The 14,426-nt window shown below is 38.2% G+C and overlaps 1 protein-coding gene across 1 annotated transcript in view; it reads left to right on the top strand.

Moving 5' to 3' along the window:
* The window catches only part of LOC110542726 (cilia and flagella-associated protein 47-like), a 554,711-nt gene that overhangs the window by 257,698 nt on the left and 282,587 nt on the right, over nt 1-14,426 (top strand). The gene's annotated exons all lie outside the window — the stretch shown is intronic.

Raw genomic sequence — 14,426 nt, 5'->3', positions numbered from 1 at the left:
AGAATTTCCTCCTGGTTATTTTTAATAATCTTTATTGATGTTTTATATTTGATGCTATATTGACCTAATATTTTCTTTTATTTCTTTAATGTATTTCTGTAGTTCTTTGAAGTTATGTGTAATAACAAATTTGAATTTGTTTCCTGTTAAATCTGGTATCTGGGGCATAGACAGTATCAGTCACCCATTTCCTCTTCTCTTTGTTTATATGTTTCATAGTTTTTCAATTACCAGCTTTAAATATTTTTTCTTCTTTTATTATTATTATTTTTATTAATTACACTTTATTCACTTTGTATCCCCCATAAGTCCCTCCCTCCCAATCCCACCATACCACCCTCTCCTTCACGCATGCCCCTTCCCAAGGCAACTGATAGGGGCACCACCCTCTCCTTCCTTCTGATCTTAGTCTATCAGATCGCATCAAGAGTGGCTGCATTGTCATCTTCTGTGGCCTGGAAAGGCTGCTCCCCCCTCAAGGGGAGGTGATCAAAGAGCAGGCCAATCAGATTATGTCAGAGGCAGTCCCTCTTCCCATTACTATGTAACTCACTTGGACACTAAATTGCCATGGGCTACATCTGTGCAGGGGTTCTAGGTTATCTCCATGCATGGTACTTGGGTTGGAGAATGAGTCTCTGGGAAGACCCCTGTTTTCAAACTTCTGGTTCTGTTGCTCTCCATATGCAGTTCCTGTCCTCTCCAGGTCTTACTATTTCCCACTTATTACATAAGATTCCATGCACATTGCCCAACAGTTGGCCATAAGTCTCAGGATCTGCTTTGATAGTCTGCAGAGCAGAGCCTTTCAGAGGCCCTCCATGGCAGATTTCTAGCTCGTTTCCTGTTTTCTTCTTCTTCTGATGTCCTTCCTCTTTGCCTTTCGGGATGGTGATTGAGCATTTAGTCAGGGTCCTCTCTTTTGATTTCATGATTTCCTTATTTTTCTTTGCTGAGTAATATTCCATTGTGTCCATGTACCACAATTTCTGCATCCATTCTTCAGTTGAGGGGCATCTGGGCTGTTTCCAACTTCTGGCTATTACAAATAAAGCTGCTACTAACATGGTTGAGCAAATGTTCTTATTGTTTACTTGAGCCTCTTTTGGATATATGCCTAGGAGTGGTATGGCTGGATCTTGAGGAAGCGCTATTCCTAATTGTCTGAGAAAACGCCAGATTGATTTCCAGAGTGGTTGTACAAGTTTACATTCCCACCAGCAGTGGAGGAGGGTTCCCCTTTCTCCACAGCCTCTCCAGCATGTGTTGTCACTTGAGTTTTTCATCTTGGCCATTCTGATGAGTGCAAGGTAAAATCTCAGGGTCGTTTTGATTTGCATTTCCCTTATGACTAAAGACGTTGAACATTTCCTTAAGTTTTTCTCTGCCATTTGATATTCCTCTACAGAGAATTCTCTGTTTAGCTCTGTTCCCCATTTTTTAATTGGATTACTTGGTTTGCTGCTTTTCACCTTTTTTAGTTCTTTATATATACTGGATATTAGAGTGTAGCAGAAGTTATACAATCAAAATAGTAAAAATACACTGTTTGAAAAATAATTTTAGAACAGAGATAGAAGTAGCCGATGGGCAGCTCAAGCTTTAATTCTTTTCCCTTTTTCTTTATGTATTTTTAAATTTATTACAATTTTTTCACTTTTTATCTCAGCTGTAGCCCTCTCCCTCATCCCCTACCAATCACCTTCCATCCTTCCCCTCCTCTCAAATCTCTGTCCACTGATAGGGGAGGTCCTCCTTCTTTTCCATCTGACTCTAACCTATCAGGTCTCATCAGGACTGGCTGCAATGTCTTCCTCTGTGGCCTGGTAAAGCTGCTGCCCCATCAGTGGGAGGTGATCAAAGAGCCAGCCACTGAGTTCTTGTCAGAGACAACCCCTGTTCCCCTTACTACGGAACCTACTTGGATACTGAGCTGCCATGGGCTATATCTGTGTAGGGGGTGAAAAACCACATGATCATCTTTTTTAATGTAGCAAAAAACATTTGACAAAATCCAACACCCATTCCTCCTTAAAGTCTTAGAGAGATCAGGGATAAAAGGCACATACCTAAATATAGTAAAGACAATGTATGGCAAGATTATAGCCAACATCAAACTAAACAGAGAGAAACTTAAATCAATCCCCTTGAAATCAAGGACAAGGTAAGACTTCTGATTCTCTTTATCTCTTAAACATAGTACTTGAAGACCTACCTAGAAAAATAATACAACTAAAGGAGATCAAGGGAATACAAATCAGAGATGAAGAAGTAAATTTTTTTTCAAATAGTGTATTTTCATTATTTTGATTATATACCCTCCACTCCTTTAAGTCCTCTTAAATTCTCCCTACCTACACAACTTTATGTTATAACAACAAAAGAAAAACAAAGATTTAGATTTAAGTAAACAAAATATACCAAATCAAACCAACAAAAAACTTAGAAAGTGCAGAAAAAGAGAGTTGTGTTGGCCACCTACTTGTGACCATGATTTTATCTGGCTTGGACAAGTTGCAGACATTGTTGTTATAGTCTCTGAGTTTATGTGTGCATCCTTCCTCTTTTCTCCGGAAGGCACTGTTTCAATGGTCCACCATCTCTACCTCTTGCAATGTTTCTGCCTCCTCTTCCACATAGATCCCTGAGACTTGATACAGACATCCTGTCTAGGGCTGAGTGTTCTAGAGTCTTCTACCCTGAACATTGTGAAGTTGTGGGCCTGTGTGTTAAACCTCATCTGCTGTAACAAGAAGCTTCTCTGGTAAATGCTGAGCAGTGTCCTGATGTATGAGTATAGTAATATGTCATTAGGAGTTGTTTTATTTATATGTTCATTTTATTGCCACTATTGTGGTAGAATAATAGTAGTAGGTTTTTCCCTAGGGCTCATATCCTAATTTAGTCTCAGGTTCTTGGTTACTTTAGAAGTGCCAGCTATGCATTCTATCTTATGCAGTGGGTCTTAAATCCAAACAAATAATGGTTTACTCCGATAATATTTGTGCGACTATTGATTGTACCAGTGTCTTTCAGGTAGTCACTCTTGTAGATTGCAGAGCTTGTAGCTGGTTAATACTGGTGTTTATTTTTCTCGTTGGGTAGCATGGATAGTACCTTCCAGCCACATGAACACTTGTCAATAGGGGTGAAGTTCTTAGTTGGGCACAAGCTTAACTTCATTGATGTCATAGTGATATCTTTAGCAATAGAGCCTTGCTGTCAGGTTGTGGAGAGTAACTAGTAACTCTGGAAAAAATGTTTTAATGTTTGGCAGAAAGATCTTTGTCACTGTTAGCCAATGTAAATGGACTAGTAATGTGTATGTTAAACAGAATGTATATGTTTCATAGTTTCTATGAAAGATTCTGGACATATTTGAATAAGTATTATACACATTCTAAGTATTGGTTCTAGCTCCCTAAGGCCTGTTTATTTATATTTTATGTTTATTAAATTTTTATTTATTTACTATTCATTATAATTTATTCACATTGTAGTTTGATTAGCCTCCTCCCTCATCTCCTCCCAGTCCCATTCTCCCTCCCTCTTCTCCCCTTAAGCCCCTTCCTGAGTCCAGTTATAGGGGAGGTCTTCTTCCCCTACTATTTGAGGCTAGCCTATCAATTCTTATCAGGACCGGATGCATTATCTTCCTCTGTGGCCTGGTAAGGCCTCACGCACCACCCAGAAGAATGTGATCAAAGAGCTGGCTACTGAGTCCATGTCAGAGATAGCCCCAGTATCCATTACTAGGGAACTCACTAGGGAGATTGACCTGCCTTTGGGCTACATCTAAGCAGGGTTCTAGATACTTTCTATGCATGATAATTGGTTGGAGCATCAGTCTCTGCAGGACACCCTGCACCCAGATTATTTTTGGCTCTGTTGGTCTCCTTGCAGATCTCCTGTTCCCTTCAGGTCTTTCCATAATCCCCTCCTTCCATAAGATTCCCTGCCCTTTGTCCAAAGTTTGTCTATGATTCTCAGCATCTGCTTCAATACCCTGCTTGGTAGAGTGGCCCTCTGTGGTAGGCTCCTGTGCCATTTGCTCTTATATTTTAATTTTCAACTAAAATATACCCTTGGTTATTATGCCTGCCTGTACCTGTGGCTTGCAGAAGTGGGGAATAAGCCATTTGATTCCCGGAAAATCTAGTTACAGAAGTTTTTAAGCTATCATGTGGATGCTGGCAATTGAATCTCTGAAAGAATTGCTAACACTCCTAACCACTAATCCATTTCTTTATCCCTCCCTACACACCCACGATTTAAAATCTCTTACATCTAAGTTAACAAAATGCCTCAGTGGGTAAATGTAGTTGTTGATAATCCTGACAACCTGAGTTTGATCCCTATGTTCCACATGATAGAAAGAGAGGTTCAACTCCTTAACTGCATCCTTTAACTTCTACAGGTACACGTACACAAACATACACAACTCACACACACAAACACACACACATGCACACACACCCCTCACACACAGGAAGACTATGTCTCTTCTTTAAATTAAGTAACTTGTATATATATGTATATATATATATATATATATATATGTGTGTGTGTGTGTGTGTGTGTGTGTGTGTGTGTGTGTGTGTGTGTGTTGTAAAGGAAAAGTACTAAAATTTTAACTTCCAGCCACGCATGGTGGCACATGCATTTTCTCAACACTTGGGAAGCAGAGCCTGGTCTGCAGACCAAGATATAGGACAGCCTCAGCTATGCAGAGAAACCCTGTCTCAAACAACAGCAAAAACAATTTTTTACTCCCAAAGACCCTTCACCCCCCGGGAAGGGTATTGTAAACTACTCTTGACACTAATTCAAATAAGTTTATATGCTTTTAGATACCAGTTTTCCGTAGAAAGTGTCTGATTTTTTTTTTCTTACTCAGGGAGGGTGTAATTCCTTTCCTTGGGTTGATGCAAGCAGGCCTACAATTTAATTTTTGTTTTTAGTTATTCAATCAACGTCTCCATATGCCTTTTACCATGGCCTGAATTTGACTACAATTAGTGAAAATGAAGTTATGTCATTTTAAATATATCTGGGCTTTCTTTTCTTAAAGTCTACTTCTCGCCAGACGTTTTTATCTTATATCTAGTTCACAAGCTACTCATAGAGTGTACTTTATTTTTTTCTGAGGAAATTACACATTTTATTTGCAGAGCTTTTAGTGGGAGAGAGCAATAATACCCTCAGAGTATATGTACTTTTAATTTTGTTTTCTTATTTTGCTCTGATTTAATAAAGTTGTATATTTCTAAATGTACAGTCAGTTGAACTTTTTTATGCATTCATTTCATTACAGCTGAGTAATTTCCACTCTCTGTACTTTCTTTTCTTAAATTAGGGAGTGTGGTGCTTTAAATAGGAATGGTCCCCATGGACTTATAGGGAGTGATGTTATTTGAGGTGTGGTCTTGTTGGAGGAAAAGCCCACTGGTGGGCTTTGAGGGCTCCTAGCTTTGCTGGATGCTGATCCAGATGTAAAGCTCTTAGTTACCTCTCCAGCACTAGGATGATATTGGACTAACTCCCTGAACTGTAAATGAGCCCCAATTTAGTGTTTTTATTTTCTTTGTAAGAGTTGCTATGAACATAGTGTCTCTTCACAGCAATAGAAACCCTAATTAAGACAGGGAGGAAAAGTGAGAAATTTTGTTTGTTTGTTTTTCTTGGTTATTTGGATTTTTATTGCTAAGCTAGCATAGACTATAGTGTCATGAAGACCATCCACAAAAAGGTTAAACAGTTGTATTTTATAATTTGCTCATATTTATCCTGGGTACAGTTTAATGGAACTCAGTAGTTTCATGTTGCAGTAATATTTACTTAAAATTCTGTTTCATTGATCATTAATTATAGCCAATATATATAGATTTTTGCTATTGCTTCTTGATATCTTTTAACCACTCCATTTGTCTTTCTATCCAGTGCTTGTTCTTCTTCTTTTAACTTTATTGATCTTTTCATTTTGATTCCAATACGTAATATATTTATATCAACTGTCTTCTGACATATGGTAAAAATTGAAGCTGGGGCAATAGCTCATTTCATGAAGGTGTTGTAGTAATAGTATGAAGACCTGAGTTCAATTCCTAGAAATCTTGTAAAAAGCTATTTTGGGAGGTGCGTGCTTGTACTCCAAGTGCTGTGGAGGCAGAAACATCTCTGGCTCTCACCCTCCAGCCAGCCTTCCCCTGTCGGTGAGCCCATTTTCTCAGCCCCTGTCTCAGAAATAGGTGCAGTACTCCTGAAGAAAAACAGTCAAGGTTGGACTTTGATTCTATAAAAAATGAACACATATACTCACACAACCAAGTACTACTACACACTTAAACATGAATACACATACAGAGATACACATATGCAATAATACTTCATTTTGTATTTTTGTTTGTTTTTGCTATCTAGCTCAGACTGACCTTTAAATTCATTACCTATTACAAGTTATCCATGAACTCATAGTTCTCTTGCCTCTACATTCTTGTACTGTGATTGTAGATATAAACAATGCTATCTGTCCTACTTTTCCAAATATCTCATTCTTCTCTCCATCTCTCTCTTATTATTTGTGATTTTATTTTAGATATTTATAATACTCTGATTTAAATTGTTTTGAAGTTACATTTTTCTACTTATGTTTTAATAGCTACTAATAAAAGTATAGATTGTATGCTGATATAAATCAAATCAATTAAGAGTTATATCAACTTAATTTGAATACATTACATAACCAATAAAATTTGTTTTCCTCTGCATCATTTTATGCATTGCACTTTTTTCATACTTCACAGCCTGATCCCAACCCCTTTCTGCTTCTCCCCCCAGTCCCAACTACTCCTCCCTATTCCCCTTTCTCCTTCCCAGAGAAGAGGAGGCCCGCTGGGGTACCAATCTACCATGGCTTCTCAATTCAAAGCAGGACTAATCCGAACCAACCCCACAAAGGCTTGACAAGGCAGCCTAGCTATGGGAAAGGGATTCAAAGGCAGGCAGGCATTGAGTCAGAGATTGCCCCTACTCCCATTGTTAAGAGACCCACATGTTGACAAAGCTGCATATCTGTTACATATGTGTAGGGAGGTCTGGGTCTAGCCCATGATTTGATTGGTAGTTCATCTCTGTGATCTCCCATGGTCCCAGTTTAGTTTATCCTGTTAGGTTTTCTTATGGTATCCTTGACCCCTCAGGCTCTCTCTATCATTTCTCCCACTCTTACACAAACTGCCCAACCTCAGCCTAATGTTTGGATGTGGATTTCTATATCTGTTTCCATCAGCTCCTGAATGAAGCCTCTCAGAGAACAGTTATGCTAAGCTTCTGTCTGCAATCATAGCAGAGTATCATTAATAGTGACAGGGGTTGGATCTCTTACATAGTGTGTATCTCAAGTTGGACAAGTCATACATTTACAGTTCCCTCAATCTCTGCTCCATCTTTATCCCTACAATTGTGTATTAGTGTACTCATTCCCTCATTGGAAGTGCCACCTTGCTACAGGAGGTGGCAGCTTCAGGCTCCTTAACCCCCACTGCTAGAAGTCTCAGATAAGTCTCTGAGACTCCCTGGAGCTTCTTCTCTCCCAGAGATGCTCCCCCACCTATTTCCATTCTTTCTCTTTGTTCTACCCACCCCTGTTCTCTCCAAACATGATCCCTATCCTCTCTACCATCCCTATCCCCTCACCCATCCAGTTTCCTCCTTCCATCTACTTCAGATGTCTAATTTATTTTCTATTCTGAGTGAGATTCAAGAATCCTCGTTTGGGCCTTCCTGGTTAATTAGCTTCTTTGAGTCCCTGGATTATAGAATGCTTATCCTGTATTTTGTGGCTAATATTCACTTACAAGTGAGTAGATACCATTCTTGTCTTTCTGGGTTTGGTTCACCTCACTCAGGATAATCTTTTCTAGTTCCATCCATTTGCCTGCAAAATTAATGATGTCCTTGTTTTTAATAGCTGAGTAGAATTCCATTGTATATATGCACTACATTTTCTTTATATCTTCTTCATTTGAGGGACATCTACATTGTTTACAGTTTCTGCCTATTATAAATAAGCTGTTATGAACATAGTTGAACATGTGTCCATGTGGCATGATGGAGCATATTTTGGGTACATGCCCAGGAGTGGCAGAGCTGAGGCTTGAGTTTTCTGAGAAACCTCCAGTGAAACCTCCAGTGATTTCAGCAGTGGATTTACAAGTTGTTTTTTTTTTTTTCAGTTTGTTTATATGGTGGATTACATTGACAGCTTTTTGCATGTCTGTTGAACCATCCCTGCATCCTTAGGATGAGACCTACTTGATCATGGTAAATGATGTTCTTAATGTGTTCTTGGGTTTAGTTTGCAAGTATTTCATTGAGCATTTTTGCATCAGTGATCATAAGGAAGACTGGTCTGAAATTTTCTTTCTTTGTTATTGCTTTGTGTGATTTATGTATCAGGGTAACTGTGGCCTGTGGCCTCGTAGAATGAGTTTTCCAATGTTCCTTTTGTTTATTTTGTGGAACAAATTGAGACGTATTGGTATTAGTTCTTTGAAAGTCTGATAGAATTTTGGGCTGAAAACATCTGGCCCAGGCTTTGTTTTCGTTAGGAGACTTTTCATGACTGCTTCAATTTCCTTAGGGGTTATAGGTCTATTTAAATTGTTTATCTGATCTTGATTTAATATTATCAAGTAGTATCTACAGAGAAAAATCACGCATATTGTTTAGATTTTCCAGATTTTCCAATTCTGTGGAGTACTTGTCTTTGAAGGGAAGACCTAATGATTTTTCTTTTTCTTTTTTTTTTTTTTTTTTTGGTATTTCCTCAGTGTCTGTTATGTCCCCCTTTTCTTTTCTTTTTTTTAAACATGTGTAATGTCTCTATGTCTTTTAGTTGGCTAGGGGTTTGTTTCCCTTGTTGATTTCCTCAAAGAACCAGTTCTTGGTGTTGATTCTTTGTATTACTCTCTGTGATTCTAAAGCATTTATTTAACACCTGAGTTTGTTTATTTCTTGCCCTGTACTTCTCTTGGGTGTGTTTGCTTCCTTTTGTTCTAGAGCTTTTAGGTGTGCTTTTAAATTGCTAGTATGAGATCTCTCCAATTTCTTTATAAAGGCACTTAGTGTTATGAACTTTCCTCTTAACACTGCTTTCATTGTGTCCCATAAGTTTGGGTTGTTGTGCCTTTATTTTGATTTAATTCTTGAAAGTCTTTAATATCTTTCTGTATTTTCCTCCCTGACACAGTGGTCAATGAGTAGAAAGTTGTCCTGTTTCCATGAGTTTGTTTGGTTTCTCTTGTTTTTGAGTTCCAGCTTTTATCCATGGTGATCTGATTAGATACAGGGGTTATTTCAACTCTCTTGTACCTGTTGAGGCTTGCTTTGTGAATGTGCAGTCAGTTTTTGAGCTGGTCCTATGAGTTACTGAAGAGAAGGTATATAATTTTGTGTTTGGATGAAATATTCTGTAGATGTCTACTAGGTACATTTGATTCATGATGCCAGTTAGTTTCATTATTTCTCTTTTTAGTTTCTGTTTCTATGACCTGTCCATTAGTGAGAGATGGGCATTAAAGTCTCCTACAATTTATGTTTGGAGTCAATGTGTTACTTAAGTTTAGTAATGTTTCTTTTATGAATGTGGGTGCTGTTGCCTTTGTGTGCATACATGCTGTCAGTTGAGATGTCATCTTCGTAGATTTTTCCTTTGATGTATGAAGTGTTTTTCCCCATCTCTTTTGAATCATTCAGATTGAAAATCTATTTTATTAGGTATCAGAATGGCTATTCTATCTTGCTTCTTGGGTCCATTTGTTTGGAAAAACTTTCTCCAGCCTTTTAATTTGAGATAATATATATCTTTGTTGCTGATGTGTTTCTTGTATGCTGCAGAAAAATGGATCCTGTTTTCACATTCATTCTGTTAGCCTGTGTCTTTTTATTGGGGAATTGATTACATTAATATTTAGATATATTAATGACCACTGATTGTTAATTCCTGTTATTTTGATGTTTGTGATGCTAGTGTGTGTGTGTGTGTGTGTGTGTGTGTGTGTGTGTGTGGTGTTTTTGTATGCTCCCCTTGCTTTGATTTTGCTGCTGTGGAATTATTTATTTTCTATTTTTTAATTTCTTGAATGTACTAACATAACATTTCTCACCTGTATGTACTGGGTTGGAGTTTTCCATCTTGTATTTTCTGTAGGGCTGGATTTGTGAATAGATAATTCTTAAATTTGGTTTTGCCTTGGACTATCTTGTTTTATCCATCTATGGTGAATGAAAGTTTTTATTGGTATAGTAGTCTAGTTTGGCTTGTGTTCTCTTAGAGGTTTCAAGGTTGTCCAATTCCTTTGAATTTTAAGAATCTCTGCTGAGAATTCTAGTGTAATTCTGATAGGTATGCCTTTGTAAATTACTTGGCCTTTTTCTCTTTCAGCTTTTAAAATTCTTTCCTTGTGCCATAGTTTCAGTGTTTGAAGATTATATGGTGGGAGGGTTTTCTTTTCTTGTCTTTGTTTTTCTGTATGCATCCTGTATGTGTCTAGACATTTTGTTTTGTTTTTTTAGGTTTTGGAAATTTTATTCTATGATTTCATTGAGAATATTTTCTGGTTCTTGGAGCTGAGACTCTTCAACTTCTTCTTTTCCTATTATTTGTAGATTATGTCTCTTCTTAGTATCTTAGATTCCTTGGATATTTTGTGTCAGAAATATATTAGATTTAATATTTTCTTTGATGTATCAATTTCTTCTATATAGTCTTCTGTGCCTGATCTTCTCTCTTCCATCTCTTGAATTCCATTGGTGATGTTTATGTCTGTTCCAGTTTTCTTCCCTAGGTTTTCCATCTTCAGGATTCTCTCAATTTGTGTTTTCTTTATTGCTTCTATTTCTGTTTTCTTGAACAGTTTTAGTCATTTCCTTTACCTGTTTCAATGTATGCTCCTGTATTTCTTTAAAGTATTTATTAGTTTCTTCTTTAAAGGCTTCTTTGCTATATTTCCTGAAGAGATTTATTCATTTTATTTCTTTAAATGCCTCTATCATCTTCTTAAGATTGGATTTAATAATTTTATTGTTCTTCAGGTGTGTAATAATATCATGGGCTAGCTGTAGTATGATAGCTGGGTTCTGGTCATACCATATATTCCTGGCTCTTGTTGTTTGTGCTCTTAAGCTGACCCTTAACCATCTTGTATTGGCAGACTTTAGGTAATACAGGCCCAGTTGTGGCCCAGAAAATGGAGTGCCAGGGAGCAGGTCTGAATTATCTCTGGTGGTCCTGATGGCCATAGAGTGTTTTCAGCTCTGATTGGTCACAGGCTTTCAGTTACAGACTCTGAGCTGGTAGTCTCTGATGGCAGCAGGTCTCTAGTGTTCCTCAATGGCCACTGGCCTCTTTGAATACAGGTAGGGGTATAGTTCATTAGATGAAGTTTGCATGGGGTAAGGGATAGCACACAATTGTTGGACTTGCCCAGTGGCACCCAATAGGCATGGGGCTGGGGCATTGAGCTCTCAACAGTTTGTCCTTGGTAGTTGTGACCCTCAGGGTAAGGAGCCTGAGCTCTGGGCTAGGAATCATATAACCTATAAAAATTGTATTCATTTTATATTCATTATTGAGCCCTTGACTTTAAGAGAGAAATTACAGTAAAAGGTTGCTAAAATAATATATAACATTTTTATTTTATGTACTTGCCATTGTAGTTAATTTTGCTATGGATTTTATGTCTTGTGATTCTTTTTTCTTGTTTGCTTGTTTGTTTGAGACAGGGTCTTCCTATGTAGCACTCAATAGTCTTGAACTTATGATTCCCTTAATATTTTGTCTTTAGTGCAAGGTACTGGAGTTGTGCAAAAATATACCAAATCTTTCCATATATTTTCTAGATAATTTCAGCATTTTGTTTCAGTTGAAAAACTATTTTTTCAAATATTCATACTATTTTGGGTTTCATGAAATCTCTTTTCCATGTTTAACTTGCTAAAACTAATTTATATCCATTCTTCCAACCCCAAGCATATTGCTAATACAGATGTTGCCATGTAAAAAATCTTCCCACTAACATTTCTTCTCTTTGAGTTCTGACAGGAAATACAGGTAGTAATAGAATATTGTTATGGTGCAATAAGACACAGTAAATATAATTCTCTGACATAATATAAGGGAATGAACTGAACTTACACAAGAAGCCAAAGGGAGTTTATAAAAACAATGAAGAAGCAGAAGGAGGAGGAGGAGGAGGAGGAGGAGGAGGAGGAGGAGGAGGAGGAGGAGGAGGAGGAGGGGGAGGAGGAAGAAGAAGAAGAAGAAGAAGAAGAAGAAGAAGAAGAAGAAGAAGAAGAAGAAAGAAGAAACCAAATAACAACAACAACAAAGAAAAAAAACAGCTTTAAGTATTAACCTACCTATAAATTTATTCAGTAGAGTTTTGTGGATGTTGACAGAAAACACAAGTCTCAAAGGAATATTTCACCCAGTTTTTTTTTCTTTCTGATACCGATCATTCAACAAAGGACCATGCATGGTGATAATCTAGATCCCCTGCAAGATATAACCCATGACACCTCAGTGTCTAATTGGGTACCCTAGTAAGGGGAACAGGGGCTATCTCTGTCATGAATTCAGTGGCTGGCTTTTTGAACACCTCCCCCTGAAGGAGGGAAAGCCTTAACAGGCCACAGAGGAAGACAATGCAGACAGGCCTCATGATAACTGATAGGCGAGGGTCAGATGGAAGGGGAGGAGTACCTTCCCTATCAGAGGCCTAAGGGAGGGCATGGGAAGAAAAGGTGGAGGGAGGGAAGAATTGGGATGGGTAGAGGAAGAGGGCTACAGTTTATTCATTTTGTATCCCAGGCGTAGCCCCCTCCCTCATCCACTCTCAACCACACCCTTCCTCCATCATTTTCTCCCATGCCCCTCTCCAAGTCCACTAATAGGGGAGGTCCTCTTCCCCTTCCATCTGACCTTAGCTTATCAGGTATCATGAGGCCTGTCTGCATTGTCTTCTTCTGTGGCCTGGCAAGGCTGCTCTCCATCTCAAGGAGAGGTGATCAAAGAGCCAGCCACTGAATTCATGTCAGAGACAGTCACTATTTCCCTTACTAGGAAACCCACTTGGATACTGAGCTGCCATGGGCTACATCTGAGCAGGGTTTCTAGGTTATCTCCATGAATGGTCCTTGTTTGGAATATCAGTCTCAGAAAAGATCCCTTTGCCCAGATTTTTTTTTTTTTTCTGTTGCTCTCCTTGTGGAGCTCCTGTGTTCTCCAGGTCTTACTATCTCCATCTTCATTCATAAGAGTCCATGCACTATGTCCAAAGTTTGTTAATGAGTCTCAGCATCTGCTTTGACACACTGCTGGGTAGAATCTTTCAGAGGCACTCTGTAGTATGCTCTTGTCCAGTTTCCTTCTTCCAATGTCCATCCTGTTTGTCTTTCTGGGTAAGGACTGATTATCATACCCAGGGTCCTCTTTCTTGCTTAGTATCTTTAGGTGTACAGAATTTAGTATGTTTGTCTTATGCTCTATGTATAATATATACTAATATGTGAGTATATAATATGTGTGTCTTTCTGCTTCTGGCATACCTCACTCTTGGTCTTTTCTAGATCCTGCATATTTCATGATTTCCTTGTTTTTAATTGCAGAATAGTATTCCATTGTGTAAATATACCACAATTTCTGTATCCATTCCTCAGTTAAGGGACTTATGGGTTGTTTTCAGGTTCTGGCTATTACAAATAAAGCTGCTATGAAAATGGTTGAGCAAATGTTTTTGTGTTCTTGAGTATATTTTGGATGTATGCCTGGGAGTGCTACAGTTGGATTTTTTAAAATAATTTTTTATTTTTATATTAATTACAGTTTATTTACCTGTAGCCCTCTCCTTCCTCCCCTTCCAATCCCACTCACCCTCCCTCATCTCCTACTATGTCCCTCTCCAAGTACACGGGTAGGAGAATTCCTCCTCCCCATCAATACTACAGTAGCTTATCCAGTGTCATCAGACCTAAGTTCAGTGTCTTCCTCTGAGGAAGCACTAATGCTAATCGTCTGAGAAACTGCCAGATTGATTTCCAAAGTGGTTGTACAAGTTTACATTTCCACCAGCAATTGAAGAGGGTTCCCCTTTTTCTACATCCTCTCCTGCATGTATTTGTCACTTGAGTTTTTTATCTTAGCCATCGTTGTTTTGATTTCCAAGTCCCTGATGACTAATGCCATTGAGCATTTGTTTAAGTGTTTCTCTGACATTTGATATTCCTCTACAGATAATTCTCAGTTTAACTCTGTACCCCATTCTTTGATTGGATTGCTTGATTTATTGCTCTTTTAACTTCTTTGTTCTTTATATATTCTGGATATTAGCCCTTCAGGTATTGGGTTGTCAGATATAGGGTTCATT

Source organism: Meriones unguiculatus, chromosome X (genome assembly GCF_030254825.1).
Source record: "Meriones unguiculatus strain TT.TT164.6M chromosome X, Bangor_MerUng_6.1, whole genome shotgun sequence".
Taxonomy (NCBI): Eukaryota; Metazoa; Chordata; class Mammalia; order Rodentia; family Muridae; genus Meriones; species Meriones unguiculatus.
The sequence above is the reverse complement of the archived record's forward strand: the minus strand, read 5'-3'. Positions and strand labels throughout refer to the sequence as shown.